This window comes from Crocodylus siamensis, chromosome 15 (assembly GCF_052110815.1).
Source record: "Crocodylus siamensis isolate JL-2025a chromosome 15, ASM5211081v1, whole genome shotgun sequence".
Taxonomy (NCBI): Eukaryota; Metazoa; Chordata; order Crocodylia; family Crocodylidae; genus Crocodylus; species Crocodylus siamensis.
This window is the reverse complement of record NC_143409.1, coordinates 53,690,413-53,711,783: the sequence shown is the minus strand read 5'-3', so window position 1 is coordinate 53,711,783 and position 21,371 is coordinate 53,690,413. Positions and strand designations below refer to the sequence as shown.

Below are 21,371 nucleotides of genomic sequence, written 5' to 3'. Positions count from 1 at the left end.
GCTGGCAGGCACCCCCCCGACCCCCAGTCACTGCAGGGAGACCTGACACCCCAGCGCGGGGCGCCACGACCCCGCCGCCCCGGAGACCCCGGAAGCCCCGCAAGGTCCCGTGCACCGCGGGGGGGGTAAAACACCCCCCCAGCACAGCGAGCCCCCCCGGCAGCATGCGGGGCGGGCGGGGTGGGGCGCAACGGGGCCTGCCCCCCGCCCCCCAGCTTCGCGCCGCTTGCGGCTGACAGTCTGGGACGGGCCCCTCCCCCCTCTTTACTGGGGCGGCGGCTGCGCGGGCTGGTCCTTCCGCATGGAAAGCCCGGGGCCGCCCCCCGCTCCCCGCAGCCCCCTCGGGCGGGCAGGGGCTGCTCCAGGGGCCCCGCCCAGCCGCATCCGCACGTGCACACAGCGCCATGCGTCCCCACGCGGGGGGGCCTCGGCCCTGGGAGGAGATGGTAACACCTGGGGCGGGGGCGGGGGCCTGTGGGGCGGGAGTGAGGGGCGCTGCCGGGCGGAGGCAGTGGGTCAGGGCTGGGCGGGGGAGGGCAGGCACTGCTGGTCAGGACTGAGGGTCACGCCCGGCTGGGGGACAGTGACCTGCAGGTCAGGAGTGGGGGGCCTGGCCGGGCATTGGGCTCCCCCGGGCTGGGGGCGCTGGAGGAAGGGACCGGCCAGGGCTGCGCTGTGCTGGTGCTGCGGGCATGGGCAGGAGGGCCGGGATGGAGGCAGTGGGGGCTTGTCAAAAAAACAATATAAGCTGTAAAAAGCAGATGACCCCTTGCTGAACAGAGGATCTAATGCTGAACTTTTGCTGACCTTTCCCTAAGCTTAAAAAAACCTCTTTTGCTGACAGTAAGCAAAACCACAAATCTTTTGCTGACAAGGTTAATAACAAAACTAGTTCCACACAGCCTAAAGCTGTGTCCTGCAACTGTGTAACAGCACACAAAAGACCTTAAATGCACGTGCAGCTATGTGACAGTTAATGTATAAATATCAAACTGTAAACTCAGGTGGGGGGGAGGCTCTTTTGTCTTGGGACATTGAGCACCCCTCTGCAGAGCAGTAAATTATCTTGCCGACACCCCCTCGTTCTCCGCCTAATGGATCGCGGCTAGGGCCAAGCCCAAAGACAGGAGGAGGCCAGTGTTCCTCGATATATAAACACACCCTTCGGTGTATGGGTGCTACACAGTAGCTGGCCTATTTCCCCAACAGGCTGCAGGGAGTGAGGGCAGCCAGGTCATCAGGACTGGGCAGACCCTGGGACAGGGTCGGTGCCGGTCCCAGTGCCCCTGTTCGAGCCGCGCCACCTCCTTCCCTCCAGAGCGGCGCGGAGGCCTCTCCCGGCGGGGAGACAGCAGCGCTGGAGCCCCTGGCACCCGCGGGCCTCCCCTGCTAGCCTGGAGTAGCCCCGGGGCGATGAAGGAGCAGGCCCCGGGCGGCAGCTAGGGACAGGACGAGTCCCTTGCGTGGCCCAGGCCAGGGACTGGGGGCGCGTCACCCGGCAGGTGTCGCGGCATGCCGGGCTAGCGGTTCTGGCACCGCTTGGGGAGCCACGGGCTTTACGGAGCAGGCGAGCGCGCGGCTTGTGGGGCGGGATTGGAGGTAGCTTTATGACCGCCTTCGAGGTTCGCCAAGTTGGCGTAAGTAGGCGACTTAGAGTAAGTTGTTAGTTTCCTGTAATAATTTTGTAGGATGTCTGTTGGTTCACGGGGTTCTGGAGTAAGCCCTTGCGTTCTAACCCGATGGGCTAGGTGAGGCTGCCAACTCCTTAAGTCCCAGAACTGGTCAACAGCTCATTGAGACAGGGTGTTAGTAGTAGAAGTTATTACGGAGTAAATATAAGGTAAAGTAAAAATTTGTTTTATTCACTCACCTGGCCTCAGCCTGTTACGAATAAGAGGGGAGACCGGCTGGAACGAAGCTGCGGTAAATACAAGTATAGAAAGTGCAGATATGTCGTCTAAACTATGAAGAGAGGCAGTTAAGAGGTGGAGTCTCCGATGTTTCTTCAGTTACAGTTTGCCGGATACGAAGGGGGTCTGTTGGCCCACAGGGTTCACTAGCGAGCCCTTGCTTTCTACCCCCTGAGGGATAGGTGTGGCTACTCACTAGTTAGTCCTAGAGCTGGTCAACAGCTCATGAACAGGATGGTGGATGACAAAACTGTAACGCAGTGAATCGCTGTCGATTGTCGGATTTTCGAGGCCTTGGTTTTCGCTGGGATACGCCCAGGCGGGGAGCTGAGGACCGGCTACAGGGTGATCAATCCTGAAGGGTTGTCCAGTCGTCGTCTCTGCTACTTCCTGCCTCTTTGCCCTTTTTATAGATGTTGGTTGGACTGCCTCTCTGACACTAGCTATGATATAAGCTAAACATACAGGGATAGGATAGTTTCTTTTACATAGCTGTTGATAGATAGATTTCTTACATAAGTTTCATTTCTGCAGAAATGACACTTACAGATAAGAAATGAAACTTACAGAATACACATGCACAGCTTAATACAACCGTGGGAAACTATAAAGCTTTCATTTTGATTAACTTAAAAGCCAAAACTACAGGGTCACATAAATGTGAGGCTGCCATGCAGCAGTTATATAGAAATAAAATAAAACATTTACAGCAGGAAGTGGAGCAGGGGCATGAGCAGGAGCTGGTCCAGTACAGGGAGATGCGGGGGCAGGAGGTGAAGCGGGCCGAGCAGCCCCACTGTGCCCAGGGGGCCCCCACAGGCCCCACCGCCGGCACCGGGGCACGAGCTCCCCACACCATGGACCTGGAGCCGGCACATCCAGGGCTGCGCTACCGGGAGCCGAGGGCCTGCGGCAGGTCTGCATCCGTCTGTGGGAGCTCTGCCAAGGCCGCGGCCAGGAGCAGGCGGTGGAGCTGGTGGTGCTGGAGTTGGCCCTGGCCGTCCTGCCCCGGGAGATGTGGAGCTGGGCGTCGGGGCACAGGGTGGAAACCTGGGACGAGGCGGAGGCCCTGGCTGAGTGGGTTTGGCTGGGGCAGGTGGAGGATGAGGAGCTCCATGTGGGAGCAGTGACAAGTCAGTGGTGACATGGGCTGCAACCACACCCAGCCGGCGGCCATCACTAGTGCTGATAGGCAGGGGCAGGGCATGGGAAGGCCGGGCTGCGGTCGGGGAACCTTTTGCTCTAAAGGTGCCGCCTCGAAGGGCCAAGCATGTAGAATGAGATGAGCTGGGCCAGGGCAGATGCACGGACCCCTATGTCCACTGCTGCACCCGCATCCCCTGTCAATGCAGGAAGGGGCATTTTGCACCCCTGGGAGTCATGGCCCAGCCTGCGGAGCGGTGTCGCGCAGAGGGAATCTGGAGGGGGCTGGAGGAAACTGAACTGGGTGACACTAATGGGGTAACGCTTGTGCCTGCAGCTCCGGGAGGCCTTTGAGGCCGTGGCCGTGTATTTCATGCGGGAGGACTGGGAGCTGCTGGAAGAGGCACAGAAGGGGCTTTACCGGGCCCAGATGCTGAGGAACTGGCGAGCCCTCGTTTCCCTGGGTAATGCTGTTTTCTTCTATTCCCTGCAGTCACGTCAGCACTGACATTTATTGTCTTCTCCCTGCTTCTCAGCACTCTCGTCCTCATGGACTTCTCCCCAGGGATGAAATCCACGTCCTCCCCACAGCTCCTTGAGTGATCACGCGTCTCGTGTTTAACACCAAAATCTCTGGCTTCATTTGATCTGGCCTCCTTCACCGGAGTCCTCCCCGTTCTTGTAACCCCCGGTGCTTCCACATCCAGCCTTGTCTTGGCGAGTGCATCTCCCTTTCCCCTCTCAGCACGGTCGTGCCATCTCCAATTCACTGGGCAGAAAAATTCACTGCCAGCTGTTCCTCGGGGAACGGCTCTGATTTCTTCCCTGTCCTGCCCCACACATCGAACACTGAGTATGCTCAGTCCGTGCTGTCTGAAATCCCGTTCTCCTCCTTCGGTTATGACCCAGCTTAATGAAAGTCTTCTCAGCCTGTGCTGCTATGACCCATGGGACTAATATGTACTTTACTCCATCTCTAGTGATCCGTGCACACGCGATGCAATCCAGGAACTTCTATTTCTGGGCCCGTGCAAGCTTCTGCCCTCGTTCCTTCCTGGGCTGTTCATCTCCATGGGCCGCAGGCTCTGGCTTGGCTGTGTTTGCTTGGACACTGGCTCCTATGGTCACTCTGGCTTCATGGAAGTTGTTGTTTCCTCTTCCCGACGTCCCTCTGCATGTCAGACACCCGTCACAGTGATAAAAGTCAGTGGGCTCAGTTCAGGTTTGCTGAAAATGAGTTGTTTCCAGAGGGTCTCTCATACAGGTTTTCTGGCTTGTTGGCAGGCTGAGGGACTTACCTTCTACCAGGTCATTTTGATTTTGTAGTGCTTTCTTTTCCCACCAGTTCCCCTGAAGGACTTCCTTAGGGAAGGGCTCCAAGCCTTTTAGTTGCTCAGCAAAGAGCATGTCGACTATCCCAACATCATGGGCTTTCACCTGCTCCGAAAGGTGTCTCCTTCTGTTGTCTGTGTCCAGGACTCCCAGGACTTGTGTGAAACCCTGCAGGATTTCCCAGCTTGTCTGCTCCTCTCCCTTTCGGGGACTATTGTCCCCCTGGGTGGCACGATTGCTTTTGTTGCCATGGCAGTTGTAAAATAAAATCTTCGCTTCCTCTACCCTGTTGAGAAATGACCCTGCCTCCCAGAAAAAACGTGTCATATGTGATCAGCCATCTGTCCCGGACTCTGTTTGCTGCTGCCAGGCCTCGCTCTAAACGTTCCCGGAGAAGAAACTCACTTCCATTCCTTTGCCTGGAATGACACTGATGAGACGCATGCTAGCCAGCCACCAGTGTGCTCAGCGTCTCTTCATTTTGGTGCTTTTTAAATAGTGAAAGCTTCATCTTTCTGCTCTTTAGCACATCACACATCACTGCATCTCCACCCCACGTCTGTGGGAGTTCTGCCAGTCTCGCACCCATTTTATACCTCCAAGTGGTGGGCACAGTACTATGTTTCCTGTGACCATCCCCCAGCACCTGGGTGACAGGGGCCATCTTCTCTTGCATCCTGAATGTCCACCCTCCCTTGTCCTTCAAGGCCCCACTAGACTCCTTGAGTTCGTTGGATCCATTCCCCAAATCCCAGTTGGTTATTTGGCCTCCAGTATGCAGTCATGAATGCTTTTTAACCACTACCAGGCTATTGCGGTCCCGCACCTGACTTAATTGGCCGCATTTCACGAGGCCAGAAGGAGCTCTGGGTCTGTGACGATGAGGACCGTGGGGACATCTCGAATTTGGAGGGCCTACTGCCACGTGAGTTGTGCCTGGTCCCACCCCCAAGTCCCCTCTCAGAAATGCTCCATGCCCACAGTGACAGGGCCTGGACCCCGCAGACTGGCCCGGCGCCGCCCTTCCTGGTTTCTGACCTTGAAGAGTTTATGCAGTGTTGTGTCCAGGGAGGTGCTGTGCCCACGCGCTAAAACTCCGCGGTGTGGAGACGAGCGGCCTTTCCCTTCTCCTCCCCCTAACTACAGCTGCTAGGGGACATCCACGTATATTGTTTTGATGTTCAGGCACAGGCCTAGTTTCCCTGGGATATCATGGTCCTAAATTTCCCTCTTCCTTTAGACAGAAGAATTAGCAAGAGTTGATTCCTCAGCCCAAGGTAGCCATGCCTCTGTTTCACCCTCTCCCAAGGCATGCTGGGATTTGTAGTCCCCCATGGGAATCCACATGGTGGGACAAAGCTCTGTGCAGCTATTGTTGTAGCACAAAAGAGAGGCTTGGGGCTCTGCCTGATCTCTCCTGGACAGGTTGAGCTGGAACCGAGGAAGGGTTGAATCCTGGTCTTGGGCTGCACTGAAAGGCTCCACAAAGTAGGAGGGATTCACAAGCTTTCATGTTGCAGGGGGAAGTGGATCCCCCCATGGCTCATGCCTTTGTGTTTTGTCTTTAGGATGTGAATGTAACAGAGCTTGGGACTCAGGGAGTGCATGTGCAGGTTCATGCCCAGGCCTTTGTCCTAGGGCAGATTCTGGTGACATGCAGGCCACCTGGGCCTCCTCAGCAGAGGAAAGCCACGTAGGTCTGCTCCAGACCTTTCCCTGGATGTAGGAAGGAGGCACAGCCCTGTTCCTCGCAAGAAACAGACCCACAGCAACGAGTCTTCCCCTCCCAAAGCAGGTTATGAAGGCAGGAGGGATGAACCATATGGGCTTCTTGTACCAAGGAGAAGCAGCTGGGCTAGTGTAAGCCCATTCTCCCCACACCCCTCTGGCTTCTGGTGCATCCCAAAAATCCACCACAACACTGTCCTCCTTGGTACATGATGCTGCTCTCAGGACTGGCAGAGATCACAGGCGAGTGCTGGAGAGCAGTCACACCAATGCACTTTGGCTTCCAGAACATGGCGACGGAGCCAAGGGGAGGCCTCAGCATCATCTCCCCCTGGACCTGTTGTTGCTGTGGGATGGAGCCGCCCCTAGAGAGACGACTCCTTCCTTTCTGCTGATTCTGCTTCTAGTCTCCTGGGCCCGTTAGAGCAGGAAGCCATTTAGGTCCTGTCCCAACACATGTCCCACGTGGGTTTCTCCCTCCAGGGTCTGAGGAGATGGGGTTGACAGCTGCACCCTAAATCCTGAGCATCTGGTTCTGACCTTCACCGAGCAGGGAACATTAGCTCAGTACAGAGACGTGCCTCTCCTTCACCCCCAGCACTTGTAGTTTGGCAGGAAGACCTTGTTCTCTTCAGAAGACTAGGTGCAGTCATGCTCACAGGCCCATCACAGCAGAGGAAATAGCCATGTTTGGCCTGTGCCAGCAGGGCAGGGATTAAGCTGGAGTTTCTCTTCCCCATGCAGAAGGTGCCTGGCTGCTGAGCAGATTTGAGAAGCTGAGTCTGGAAGAAGGGCCTGCAAACCTGGAGCCACCCTGGACTTCCCCCAGGGGTGTGGTTGAGATGGAGTCCCTGAGACCTGAGGAAGACCAATGGCTCCAGAGCCAGGGGAGACCCCAAAAGCAGAGGGAGAAGGTAGCAGGGAAGCTGGTGCTATCTTCCCTTGGGCATGAGAGTGGAGAAAGGAGAGAGTCCAGAGAGAGCCCTGGGCCCAGGGAAGGATTTGTGGAGACAAAGCGCCATATGGCAAAGTTCCACTGGAAAGAGACCCTGCATCTGAACCAAGCCAGTGGGGAGGGACTGAAAGAAAACCAGGAGGTGCCCACCAAACCCAAGTGCAACGCCCACCTCTGCCCTGAGTGCTGGAACACCTTTTGCTGTCCCTCACACAGGGCTCTGCCATGTTGGTGTGCTGAATGTAGGAAGAGCTTCACCCGTTCCTCCCACCTGGCTGTGCACTAGCACATCCGTACCAGGGAGAAGCCATATCAGTGCTCTGAGTATGGGAAGAGCTTCAACTGTTCCTCCCATCTGACGTGACACCAACACATCCATACTGAGGAGAAGCCATATCAGTGCCCTGAATGTGGGAAGAGATTCAAGAGTTCATCCTACCTGGCCCAGCACCAGTGCATCCATGCAGGGGAGAAGCCATATCAGTGCTGTGTGTGTGGGAAGAGCTTCACCCAGTCCTCCCACCTGGCCCAGCACCAACATCAACACATCTACACCAGGGAGAAGCCATATCAATGCTTTCAGTGTGGGAAAAGCTTCACCAGTTTGTCCAACCTATCCCAGCAGCAACACATCCACACAGGGGAGAAGCCACATCAGTGCCCTGTCTGTGGGAAGAGCTTCACCAGTTCATCCTACCTGGTCCAGCACCAATATTTCCACACCGGGTAGAAGCCATATTAGTGCTCTGTGTGGGAAGAGCTTCATCCACTCCTCCACTCTGGCAATACATGGACGTATCCACATGGGAGAAGCCACATCAGTGCTCTGTGTATGGGAAGAACTTTACTAGCTCATCCCCCCTGGCCTGTCACCAATGTATCCCCTCACAGGAGAAGTGCTGAGTGTGAAAATACCTCCTCCCAGTCCTTCAGCCTGGCCACACAATGGTGTTTGCACACAGGGGAGTGACCACATCATTGCTGAGTGTGGGAAGACCTTCACTGTTTCATCCCACCTGGCCCAGCACCAATGCATCCACAGAGAGGAGAAGCCATATCGATGCCTTGTGTGTGGGAAGAACTTCACCCAGTCCTCCAATCTGGTTTGATACCAGCACATCCACATGGGAGAGAGGCCGTATTAGTGCTCTTAACTGTGGGAATTGGCTCACTCGCTCCTTCAGCCTGGCTGACCACAAGCACACTGCCTTTAAAAGCAATGCCAACCCATTTTAAAGATAAGGGAGTGGGGGTGTATTCATCTGTGACTCAAAAAATAAAAGCAACTTCAAAAAAAACCTATGCCCAACTCCGCTTATTTTGTTTGCATGGCCAGTGTACATTTATTGCATGATTCATTTGTTTATTGCCTGACAATTACTTTGCATGTTTGACTGGGTTAAATTTATTGCGTGATTCACCTGCTCATTGCGTGAACATTATTTTGCATGTGTGGTGAGGCTACATTTATTGTGCGATTGCGTAGTTCATTGTGTTATCACTATTTGGTACAAGTTACATTTATTGCCCAGTTCATCAGTTCATTGCATGACAATTCCTTTGTACACGTGGGCAGTCTACATTTATTGTACGATTCACTCGTTCATTACATGACTATTACTTTGCATGTGTTACTGGGGCACGTATATTGCACGATTCAGCAGTGGCTCATGTAATATATGTAATGGGTAGCAGGTGCCTGGTACTCCACTGATCTCAGCATTTTAGCTTGCTAGGTCATCATGTTGTCCAGCGGTCTGTGGAACCTGCTGCTTGTAAGGTCCTTTGTGGTGCCTTAACTACAGTTTAACCATGCATAACTGCAGCCTAGCATGACCAAAGCCTCTATGCATGTGTCTCTGTGTGCATGCGTGTGTGATTGCTGATGTGTGGTATGCAAAGAAGCTGCATCCATACAAGATAGGGCTGTGTCATGGGAGGACGTGTGGCCCCCAGCTTGGGCAACCTCACCCTCAGGCATGGGATCTTTATGGTGAAGGTGCAGTCAAGATGCTCAGGAAGGAAATACCTTGTGTTTATTCATCTGGATTAGATTGCTAGTTATTGGTAATGACTATGGGACTAACAAAACATTAGCTTTGGGGTGTTTTGGCTCTTTTTTGCCTTGTCTCTTATTTTTTTCTTTAACCCCCCCCATTTTTATATATATATAAAAATAAAAAATCTAGCAAATTGTTGCTATGATTATATATATAAAATCTAGTACATATTCCACTGGTTATATTTGTTTCTGTTTCAATCTACAAGTGAATACCACAGCACCAGGCCCCTGGTATATTACCAGAGTGTCTAGTTTCCCTTTAACTGGAGAAAATTGCGTGCTGTTTCCTATGTGCTGAGGCACCGCTCCCAGTGTGGGATCCCTCTGCTCCTCCCTTACCCTGCTCCCCCATGGGGGTCTGACCACTGCACTGTCTCCTTGCAGGGGTCGCCATCTGGCCCTGTATTGTGCCCCTGGACCCCTAGGACTGCACAGCGATTGCTGATGTATGGTAGGCAAAGGAGCTGCATCTATACAAGATAGGGCTGTGCATCTTGGGAGGACGTGTGGCCCACAGCTCAGGCAACCTAACCAAATGGCATGGGATTGTTACAGTGAAGAGCATGGTGCAGCATCTCCATGGGCACGATGAGATCAGGTGCTGTCCAAATGGCACTCTCCTGCCTTCCATTACTTTGGTGCTGCCTGGTAAGGAGTCTCCAGCAGGGGTTGATATGGAGGGGAGGGGGCAGTGGGGCAGACACACACCTCCTTTTACCCATGCTCCCACCAAGGGCAGGGGAGAAATGGAAACATTTCTATTCAGGCAGCCATGAGGGATCCCATCTTTGATTCCAGCTAATCTCTCCATCCTCACGTGTGGACGCCCTTCCCTCCTTTCCAGTGGTCTTGATCTTCCACAGATTAACCCATACTTCCTTCTACAGTTCTGCTGCCTGTCAGCCATTCCTAGTAATGCATCTCTTCACAGGTCTTGATCTTCTACCAGTCAACTCATCTTTTCTTCTGCTGCTGTCAGCCCTGCCTGGTCACATAGCCCCTCTTTTGCAGCCCTGCAGACTGTGGCTGTAGCTAAAAACCTGCAGTACTCCAGCTGCGGCCTGACCAGTGCCACATAGAGGGGGAGGATCACCTCCTTGGACCTGCCTGAGATGCATCTGTGGATGCACGACAAGGTGCGGTTGGCCTTCCTGACCACGTCCCCACACTGCCGGCCCATGTTCATCTTGGCATCAGTGATGACTCCAAGATCCTTTTCTGCCTCTGCACTGACGAGAAGGGAGTTCCCCAGCTTGCAGGTATGGTGCTGGTTCTTCCTCTCCAGGTGCAGCACCTTGCACTTGTCAGCATTGAATCCCATCTTGTTCTCATCTGCCCAGCCCTATAACCTGTCTAGGCCTGATTGCAGCCTATTCCTTCCTTCTAGCATGCCCACATCCCCCCACACCTTAGTGTCATCAGCAAATTTGAACAGGGTGCTATTTACCCCCTTGTCCAAGTCACTGATGGAGATGTTGAACAGTGTGGGCCTGAGGACCGAGCCCTGGGGGACCCCACTGCCCACGTCCCTCCAGGTCAAAAAAGACCCATCCACCACCACTCTCTGGGTGTGGTCCTCCAGCCAACTAGTGACCCATCTGACTGTATACATGTTGACACCACAGTCACCTAGTTTTTTTTGTGAGAAAAGAGTGAGAGACCATGTCAAAGGCCTTCCTGAAGTCCAGAAAGACTCTGTCCACTGCTACCCCTGCATCTAAGGATCTGGTGACCTGGTCGTAGAAGGCCACCAGGTTGGTCTGACAGGACCTGCCTCTAATGAACCTGTGTTGGTTGTCCCTAAGCATAATCTCCCTGCTGCACCAGGATAACTCTCTCAAAAAGCTTACCCGGGATCAAGGTAAAACTGACTGGCCTATAGTTCCCCGGGTCCTCCTTCCTTCCTTTTTTGAAGATGGGAACCACATTGGCCCTCTTCCAGTCCTCTGGCACCGCACCAGAGCACCACAAGTGCTTGTACAGCCGTGCCGGGATCCTGCAATGACCCCAGGTAATTCCCTCAGCACTCAGGGGTGGAGATCATCCAGACCAGCAGATTTAAAGACGTCCCATCCCTCCAGAAGTTCCCTGACTAGGTCCTCTCTGACCTGAGGCCTGGGTGCGCCTCCCCTGGGGCTTGAGGGGGTCCCAGTGGGAGGGTGACCCTGTCCCTGCTCAGAAAAATGGACACAAAGAAAGTGTTAAATATGTTAGCCTTGTCGTTTGGTGTGATGACCAGATTCCCTAGCGTGTCCTAGAGAGGCCCCATGTTACCCGGTACCTTCTTTTTCCCCCCTTTGTATTTAAAAAAGGACTTCTTCTTGTCCTTCATCTGGGTCGCTAGTCCCAGTCCCATCTCTGCCTTGGCCTTCCTGACCGCCCCCCTTCAGCCCCAAGCAACCAAGGTATAGTCCTTCGTGGTGATGGCCCCTCCCTGCCATCGGGTGTGTGCCTCCCTTTTACCGAGGAGACGTTCCCAGATGCTTTTGGTGAGTGATGGTGGCTTTTGCGCCCTCTTGCCCACTTTGATCCGTGTTGGGATTACCTCCCTTTGGGCTTGGAGGATTGTCTCCTTAAGGAGCGACCACTCTCCTTGGACACCTGGCTCCTCTCCCCTCCAGGACCTTGGTGTCTCCCTGACTAGTCTCAGCCCGCTGCTTCCAAAAGAGTTGTCCAGATCATGTTGCTCATTAAAACAAAAGATCCTCTTTGTTGCTGTGCTCCCAACCTAACTACTGACAGGCTTGTTAGCTAGAGGGTGGGATGTCATGCGGGGAGCAAACCTGCATCACAGCAGGAGCTGGGGGGGGCAGTGCCCCGCACAGCCCTGACCCCACAGCCTGTGCTGGTGCAGCTGGGGCTGGAGCGCGCGTGCAAGCAGAGAGGGCTGGCGCCAGCCAGGGCACCCGTGCTAGGGGCTGCTTTTACATGCTGGGCTGGGTGCTCCCCACTGCGGGTGAGTGGGGCAAGGAGATCGCGGTTCCCGGCCGGGAGCAAGGGCCCAGCCTGTGCCCCTCCCTGGCAATCAGGCCCCAGGGCTCAGTGCCCGGGCCCCAAAAGGGCTCAGCTCTGCACTAGAGCACAGCTCTGGCCCGCGGCGTGGGAAACAACCCCCCAGGCCTTGCCCAGCAGGCACCCAGGGCTCTGGTGGAGCCAGGACACAGGACCGTGCACGGCCAGGGAGAGGCAAGCCGTCTGCTTTTGTCACCCCTACCCCTGTGGAGCACGAGAGGCCAAGACCCCACACCCCATCCCGCAGGGCCCACGGCGCGGGGCTGAGCTGCAGGGGTCCCAGCTGGATATGTTCAGCCGGCCGGACTGGCTCAGGTGAGTAACTGCAACGGACACGGCCAGCTCCACTAACAGCTTTATTTACTATGTCTAAACCTAGAAGTATTTACAGTCTTCGCTGGGGGGAGGCCACATGCGACCCCCTGAAGCCCCTGGGGCAGGCTTGGCAGTGAGTGGACACCCTCAGCGCTTGGGGCCTGGCTTCAAGGCCTTGTACTCCACCCCCATGCGCTACCTCTCGGGCAGACCGGTGGCTCTGGGAACGGGAAAAAAAACAGTAAGATCCCAGACCACTGCCACGGCACAGGACACTGCATGGGGCCACCTGCCATGGGGTCTCCAGCTGTGCCAGGGCCCAGGAGCCAGCCCTGAGGGGCCCAGCAACACATCTGGCACCGCAGCCCCCCAGGAGCAGGGCTGACCAGTGACAAGTAGTGGCTGAGCCCAGGTGGAGAGACTCTGCTCTGGCTTTGCTCCCCCTCCTGGGCACGTGTGCAGAAACAGGAACTCTTACAACTCATTTCCGGTTCATACAAACATATATGTGATCACGTCACTTCATCCATCGCATGTATATTATAATTAACTACTTAAGTATGCGGGACGGATAGGCAAATATGCATCAGCTAATTGCGCACGCTCAGAAAGTTCTCTAGGTCACCAAGAGTTGAAATCCCCCCCCCCCCCACTTTCAAGGACCCAGTCAGTTGAATTCCAGCTTCTGTAATCTGCATGAGAAAGACCAGTAGGAGTAGAGAGTGATTTAGCATAAGAAAGGCCAAGGAGGAAAAAAGTCCTTGGCGGTGTCCTTTTCTTATCAGGTACGAGATGTGCAGTTCTAACAACACTCCATTTCTAATCATATTCTAACAATACTCCATTTACTGTGCATTTCTAACACTGCCGTGGCCGGCCCTGCTGCAGCTGCCCTGTCCTCAGCCAGCGGCTTGCGCCCCAGCCTGCTCCTGCACCACCCAGCGAGCGCCAGGGGCTTGGCCTGCCCCAAGACATGGTGAAGGGGCGGGCAGCAAGAGCCAGCACGAGTTGTGACCAGCACCCACGGTTCACCCCCACGCGACCCCACCCTCACCAGAGCTCCTCCATCCTCGTTCTCTTCAGCTGGGCAATGCAATCGGCGTGCTTCTGCATCTCCTTTTGCAGGCGCTTCCCATCCTCAAAGCAGACGGCCCGCGCCTGCACCAGCTGCTCCTGGCGCTCCTGCATCTGGCGCCGCAGCCGCTTTCCCGTGTGCCACTCGCTTGGCCGCCCTCTCCTGCTGCTTCTGCTCCTTCTGGGCCTGCTCCCGCTGGTCCCTGGGGGAGACGCCAGCGCCCGTGACAGGGGCCAGCCCAGCCCCATGCACGGGCAGTGCCCGTCCCCCCACAGCCGACTGGCAGGGCCGTGACCTTCCTGCCAGGGACTGCTCTGTCCCCCGCCCGCAGACACGGGGTCCGACGTCTGCCCGAGCTGGGTCGTCTCCACTGCAGCTCGTGCCCCCCGGCTCAGCCAGAGATGCACAGGGCAGGCCTGATGTGGCCCAGCCCAGTGCCTCACAGGCACGCTCTCCAGCGCCTGCACCCCATTGCTGCCCCGGGCTGGGCCACTCCTTGTCCTACCTGAGCACCTGATCATAATAGCTGCGGTCCCGCTTGGTTTGCATCATCTGAACGTGCTCCTTGCGGGCCATCTGGTCCAGGCGGCTCTGCTGCAGCCCCACCTGGGTCTTCAACTTTTTCAGCACAGCCTCCTTCTCCCTTTGCCGCCACTCTCGCTCCTTGGTGCCGCTTGGCCCGGACCATGTCCTGCCGGGAGGGAAGCCCTGACTGCATGGCCCAGGCAGCAAGGAGCCAGACGGAGGCGCTGGCCCCGCTCCCCTGGGGAGCTAGCCCTGGCCCTCGAGCTGCCTTTCCTGGCTCCTCTCCCCTGCTGCGCTCTCCTCCCCTCCTGCTCCACGTGCGGTGCTGGCTGCCACGGCAAAGCTGGACGGACCCAGGCAAGCTGCGGAGCCTCGCCTGCCGCCTCGGAGAGCTAATGTCCTCTCCCCTGAGCCCAGGCTGCCGCACGCCCCCCTGCATCCTGCTCTGCCAGGGGCTCCAGCCAGGGCCTCGGGCTGCCCCGCCGCAGTCCCAGGGGGAAGCACCCCCCACTCCTCCCCCATGGTGCGTGGGGGTGATGCCCTCCTGCCCTGCTGGGAACCTGGCTGCCGAATGGACCAGGAAGGAGCCAGGGCAGGGGCAGCCGCATGTGTTACCTTCTCAGCCTGGAGGTCCTGGGCCCTTTCTTGCAGGGCTCTCAGGTGGGCCGTCTCCAGCTCTTTCTCGTGCCAGGCTTTTTCCTGCCGCACCTCGAAATCCACTTCCCACACCTGCCACGGCACAGCCCCAGATCCATGAGCCACAGGGCCGCCCTGGGCCACTGACCCCCCACCATGCACTGGCACACATGGGCAGACCCGTCATAGCGTCACATGTGTGTGTGCTGGGTCACTGATATGTGTGCAGCATTCTCACACAGGCAGTGGCAGGTGCACACGTGTGCCCTTCAGCCCCACACAACCATGCTGCCTGCACCCATTGGCGCACGGGACTCTCTAGTGCTCTCCCCGAGGCCCAGCCATGCTGAGACCAGAGCGGGTCGTTCCAGCCCCGCTCGGGCTCCGCAGGCCCCTGGCCCTGGACCCGTACCATTTTCTGTTTCTGGTGGTCCAGGATGCGCTGGTCAGCCAGCCTCTCCTGCTCCAGCTGCTGCTCCTTGTGCTTCAGCATTTGTTGGTTGATGCAGAAATCCTCCACGTGGGCTTCCCTTTCTTTCAGCCGTTCTTCTCCAAGTCCTGAGGAAGGTCCAAGTGGAGGGACTGAGAGAGATGCCAGGGGGACGCCCCAGCACGCATCCACTTCTGTCATTTCGTCCTCGGCAACTTCCCGCAGCTGGATAGTGCCAAGCCCAACTTGAGCCTGCCACACCCAGCGTGGCAGCCTTGCTGCGTGGCACCCAGGGGCACTGGGGATGTGACCCTGCCCTCGGGCAGCCGGGTCAGTGCAGCTGTGTGTGGCACGTGGGGCGAGCCCAGATCTGCACTGCTGGGGATGGCCAGGATGAGCCCCTTCCCTCCCGTGCCTGTGCCATCCTTACCTGCAGCTCTTCAAGGTGAAGCTTCTGCAGGTGGTCCCGTATCTGCTGGGCCTCCAGGTCCTGCACCTCGGCCTGTATGGCCCTCTCCTTCTCCTTCTCTGCTATTTGCTTCTCAATCTGGCGCCTCCCCCTGAGTGAAACACAAGAACGGTCGCACATGCTGCCCGCTGGCCCCAGGCTCCTCGCCAGCAGGACCCCTGCAAGACCAGCTGGGCTCCAGATCTGCTCCCAGGCTGCCGTCCAGCGGCCAAGCTGAGGCTGGGGCGCCCCTGTCTCAGCCTCTGTGGCAGAAAGCCACCTTGTTTCTCCCCAAAATCTCTGCCCTGTGACACTGTGACTAAAATCTCTGAGCAGCAACCATTTGATTAGGGTGGGCCCAGCACGGAGGGGACCGCACCCTGGCCGGTCTCTTGAGCTGGCTGCAGTCCTGAGGGAGGGGAAACCTGCTCCCTCTGCCTAGGGGACTGGCATCAGTTACCTGGGTGGGGGGTTTCTACCTGGGGAGCTGGAATCTGCCTGGTAACAGGTGATGTATTACAAATTGGTTGGCTGACAGCCAGCTGGGGCTGACCTCCACTGGCCCAGGTGAGTGAGGTCAAAGGGGCTATATAGGTTTGGGGAGGCGGAGGAGGCTCGCTCTTCTCTCTTCGGCCATGAGGTGAAGCAGCAGCCGAGCAGGGGAGACAGAGGGGCCTTGCCATCGGGACCGAGCTCTCTCTCTCACCCCCAGACTCCAGAGGGGAAACGGGAGAGCTCTGGAAGATGCTTGTGAGTAAGCTACTCAATCGCATTAGATATCTAGCTGGCAGTAACACAGATGCATGATCAAAAGGCTACCTCAGCCAAGCTGTTTGCTCTTTAGGATTTCTAAGATATTGCTCAACCCTGTACCCTAGTTTCCCCTACCCCTGGTAATCAATAAAGTTCTCCTTTGTGACTGGTGTGGGAGACTTATTGAGGGGTGGGTCTAAATTACGCCTAAGAGACCCCTTAGGTCTGTGGACTAAGGGAAACTTTACTTTTTGCCCAATCGATCTGGGGAAGAGCCCCAAGTGCCTGTACCGGGTCGAGTACCCGTCGGACTATTAGGCCTGTGTTTCCCCGAGGACGCAGGGCCGAGAGAGTCCTTTCTCGGGGTGGTGGGGGCGACGTTACCCCCGGACTAGCGAGTGTGCTCCGGGAGAGGGGTCGGCCGAGCTTCAGTCGCCCCCAGGGAGGCATTCGGAGCCTGGCAGGGGGTCGGGCGCAGGGAGGTGGGCAGCTCAATGCAGGAGCGCCCTACTGGCCTCCCACAGCCTCCACGTGAGGTCCTGCATGTGCGAAGTGCCCACGTTTGAAGCAGCCTCTGCCTGGTTGTGCTGGGGCAGGGACTTCCGGCTCACTGGATCAGCTCCTGCTTCCTCTTCTCCTCCAGCTCTTCCTGCATCCGGACGACTTTCTGGCGCTCCACTTCCATATTCTGATCTAGGCTCAGCTCCTCCTCTTTCAGCTCCTTCTCCATCTGCTGCTTCTCCATCGTCTGGGCATCCGGGATGGCATGGCACCTGGCATCCTCAATCATCTGCAGGGCAGAGCACCAGGCTGGGAGAGGGACCCAGAGGTGGGGCACAGAGCGGGGAAGAGACCCAGGGCTGTGGGGGCTCCAGTGGGAGGCAGGGCTTAGCCCTATTCCTGGCTCTGCCACTGACTGTGTGTGTGCCCTTGGGGGAGTCCCCTGCCTGTCTCTGGGTGTTTGCACAGCTCCCATGAGCACAGAAGGGAGCGCAGGGCTCAGGGGCAGGCCCCAGGGAAGGAGATGCAGCACGGCTCTGCCTTTCGGGGGAGAGCACTCGGAGCCTGGGGGCAACGGGGCAGCAGGGGGAGAGGGGCAGGGGAGAGAGGAGCCGGAGAGCCTGCGCCCGCGGCCCACCTTCTCCATATCCTCGATCTCATCTTCCTGCTCCAGACGCATCCTGTCGGCCCGCTGCAGCAGGTAGTTGCCTCGCTCCTCGGCCTCCTTCTCCAGGTCGCTCTTCTCTACCTTCTGCTTGAGAAGAATCCCCTCTTTCATGGCCTTTTTGTGCTGGGCCACAGCCGCCTGGCGGGGAGAAGCAGGCTGCTAGCAGCCCCTGGCAGGTGGGGAGCTGGTCCCCTGCCCACATGGTCAGTCCTGGCAGATGCCCACCCCAACCCACAGCACCAGGGACCATACCTCGAAACCACCCAGCACAGGGGGAAGCAAGAAGAGGCGACTACCATTGTGGCGTCCCTCTTGGCTTGGTAGGCTGCTGCCTTGTCTGGCGATCCTCCATGACGCACTGGGCCTTAATGCACTCATACTCTGCCCTGCTCAGGATGAGCGTCTGCTGGGGCGGTCTCTCTCTAGGAAGGCTGGGGAGGGGCAAGAGGGCACGGGAGAGTCGGTGTCAGGGCATGGAGTCTCCCTTCCCTGAACCGGGTTAATAGAATCATCCTAATATATTAGATAATAATAATAAATGCTAAATGTGCCAGTCTTTATTCCCTGCTCCACCTCCCCCATCTGCACGGCGATGGAATGACGTGGGTGTGACATCACACAGCCGTGCCCGGTGCTGTACGTAGCAGCTGCAGCAGGGGCCCTGGCCCAACCCTACCCCCCGCCTTGGCCTCTCCCGGGGCCTGCGGTGTCCAAGCAGCATCTGATTCTGTCCCAAACCGGTCAGGCCCAGGGGGTCCTTCCCCTCCTCTCCCTGGTCCAGCCCCACATGCGGTGGGATCAATGTGGAGACACCTCTCGTTTTAAATCAATGAGGAGGGCCCACAGCTCATGTCTGAGGGTTTGTGCTGCTCCTGCCCTGCCACAGGAGCTACTTCCCCACACCTCAGCTCCTCTCCAATCCCACCCAGGCATTTCAGGGCTGCTTAGTCCCCCGCAGGAGGTCAATGGAAGCGGTACGGGCTCGCGTGGCACCACAGCCCTTCTGCGGGGCCGCTGCAGACCACAGGGCCCCCAACAGCTCTTCCAAGCACCTTACACTAGTGTGCGGACATAGTCCTTCGTGATAATTAGGGTGGTCTTTGGCTTATAGGGCTGGTCAACGGGCGGAGACAAATCATGAGCCCCATGTGGCATCGTGGCGAGGTAGGCAGGCCGCGACTGCTGCAGGTTCTGCAAGAAAGGAAGCACGGGGTCTCCTCTGGGCTCCTTCTGGGTCCGGACAGGCACACAGGGGCCGGGAGCAGGCACAGGGCATGGCTCTGCCAGCCACTCACCTTCCCCCTGGGCTTGAGCACTGGCATCGTCCTGGTGTGATGCCCTAATTGGGGCAGGGGCTGCATTGGGGCCCGCACCCAGGCCACCTTCCCCTTGGCTTTGGGCTGGCCGGTGGGCGGCGGTGGAAGCACCTGCCCCCGAGGTGCTCCTGCTTCGTGCACCTGGGGGAGCTGGGGGGGAGGAGAGATGTTCAGCAGAAGCCCCCCTGCCGCCCCCTCCCCAGCGCCCAGCCGCCAGGCTGCCCCCCACCCCTCGGCCTGGCAATGGGCAGCAGCAGCCCGGGTCCCGGGAGAAGCTGCTGTGCCCAGGCGCCGCGGGAGGACTCTGGCCGTTCGCAGCCCATCACCTGCCACGAGTGTGGTTTTCGAGGGGCCTTGTGCCAGCTGGGGCTTGGGCACTGGGGGCACCACGGGCTGCTTAGCCGGGCTAGTGGGGCTAGGCAATGCCATCTTTTCAGCCTGAGGCTCCGCAAAGGGCCCGGGGCCCGGGGCAGAGGCGCCCCGAGCGGTCACACTGCGCCTACCCTTGGTACCCTATTTCCTTTCCTAACTATCTAAAGCCTGAACTAGCGCTATCTACCTCCGATCTGAGCTACCTCTATCTATCTCATATCTACTAGCTTGCTGCTCTGTCGACTCCTCCCCATCCAGCTCCTCACTATTAACCCAACGACCCCCTCACACTGCGATGCGCGCCGACCGGCGAGTCTCTTGGCTGAGCCGAGACTGACCAGGCAGAACCCGGCGCTGGTATTTATACCTGCCCCCCGTCTCCGCGGTGATGGAATGACACGGGCATGACATCACAAAGCCGTGCCCGGCGCTGTATATAGCGGTTGGAGGGGGGCCCTGGGCCCAATCCTGCCCCCCCACAGCCGTGTCCAAGCAGCATCTGATTCTGTCCCAAGCCATTCAGGCCGGGGGGGTCCTTCGCCTCTTCTCCCTCCGGTCCAGCCCCGGCTGCACGAGGCCAGGGAGGAGCTGGTTCAAATGCACTCAGGAGCCCCCAAGCAGAGGCCTGACCCCCACAGGAAAGGAGGCAACATCAGAGACACCGAATCATAGAAAATGGGGGGTGGAAAGGACCTCAGGAGGTCACATCTCATCCAACCCCCAAGCAGGACAAGCCCCAGCCTGATCATCTCCCCAAGGCTTTGTCTAGCCAGGTCTTGAAAACCTCCAAGGGTGGTGACTGCACCACCTCTGGGAAACCTGTTCCAGTGCTTCACCGCCCTCCTAGTGAGAAAGTTCATCTCATAGCCAACCTCAACTTTCCTTCCTGCAACCTGTGCCCATTGCTCCTTGTTCTGTCATCTGCCACCACTGAGAACAGTCCAGCTCCATCCTTTCTGCAACCCTACTTCAGGCAGTTGAAGGCTGCTATTAAATCCCTCATCAATCAGCTCTTCTCCAGACTAAATCAGCCCACTTCCCTCAGACTCTTTTCACAAATCCTGTCCCCCAGCTCCAAAACCATTTGGGTTGCCCTCCACAGGACTCTCTCCAACTTGTCCACAGCCTTTCTGTAGTGGGCGGCCCAAAACTGGATACAGGACTCCAGATGTGGCCTCCCCAGTGGTTATCTGTGCGATAAATGCACCACCTGGGAAACAGGGTTGTATTTTGGGTGTTGAAATGCACTGGTCTCTGGAAAACAAGGTTCCCTGGGGAAATCCTATCTCTTTTATTAAACCAACGCAAATGCACTTTTCTGTTACGCTCCTTTGTGCCATCAGACATGACTTGATTATGCTGAGAAGCAACAAGACGTTTTAAGCCTGCTGGGATCAGCAGTGCCAAACGTGGTCTTCCCAGGCGCCAATTTATGCGCATGCCGCAAGGGACCGATTTGTGTCTGCGTGATGGGAATTTGGTGGGTGACAATATTGCAACAAGCAAGTGTCACTGACAGCAAATCTCCCCCATTTATTCTAATCCTATTTTCTCTCCCATTTTACTGCTGTTTATGAGTCGAGCAGCTCATTTTCTTGCGTGCTTTCCCCACTAACCCCAAATCCTGTCATGTCATAACTCTGTCACAGGTCTTTTACGGTTTGTTTGACTGTGTCACTTGTGCAGGACCTGCTGTATGATGCAGAAGTGCCGCTGTGTCCACCCTAGAGGTGGCTGCACAGCAGGCCTGGAGGAAGAGCGCTACGCCCTGCTTTGCCGGGGACCAGCTGAGAGAAACTGGGTGTCCCAGCATAGGCCTGCAAACTCAGGAGTAGAGGATTGACCACTCTAAAAGTGGTCCTGGAGGTGCAGTCAAGATGGTCAGGAAGGCAATATCTTGTGTTTATTAATCTGAATTTGATATTTAATTATAATGACTATGGAACTAATAACGAAGAATGACTTTGGACTACTTTGACTCTTTTTTGCTTTGTTTCTTATGGTTTTGGTTTTTTAATCCTGTATGTATAATCTAGCAAATTGTTGCTAGAGTTTTTTATATATAAATAAATAAAATAACACATACTGGTTATTTTTGTTTCTGCTTCAATCTGCAAGTGAATACCACAGCGCCAGGCCCCTGGTATATTACCAGAGTGTCTACTTTCCCTTTAAGTGGAGAAAATTATGT

The 21,371-nt window shown here is 56.7% G+C and overlaps 2 pseudogenes across 1 annotated transcript; one reads left to right on the top strand and one right to left on the bottom strand.

Moving 5' to 3' along the window:
* Window positions 1-168: 168 nt before the first annotated feature.
* Window positions 169-9,207, top strand: LOC149852897 (uncharacterized; annotated as a pseudogene). The gene is made up of 4 exons (XR_016439236.1): window positions 169-446; window positions 3,391-3,517; window positions 5,194-5,310; window positions 6,858-9,207. The product of XR_016439236.1 is annotated as an uncharacterized LOC149852897 (transcript).
* A 3,445-nt stretch (window positions 9,208-12,652) lies between these two features.
* On the bottom strand, window positions 12,653-17,689 carry LOC149852896 (cilia- and flagella-associated protein 45-like; annotated as a pseudogene).
* Between the last annotated feature and the right edge of the window lie 3,682 nt (window positions 17,690-21,371).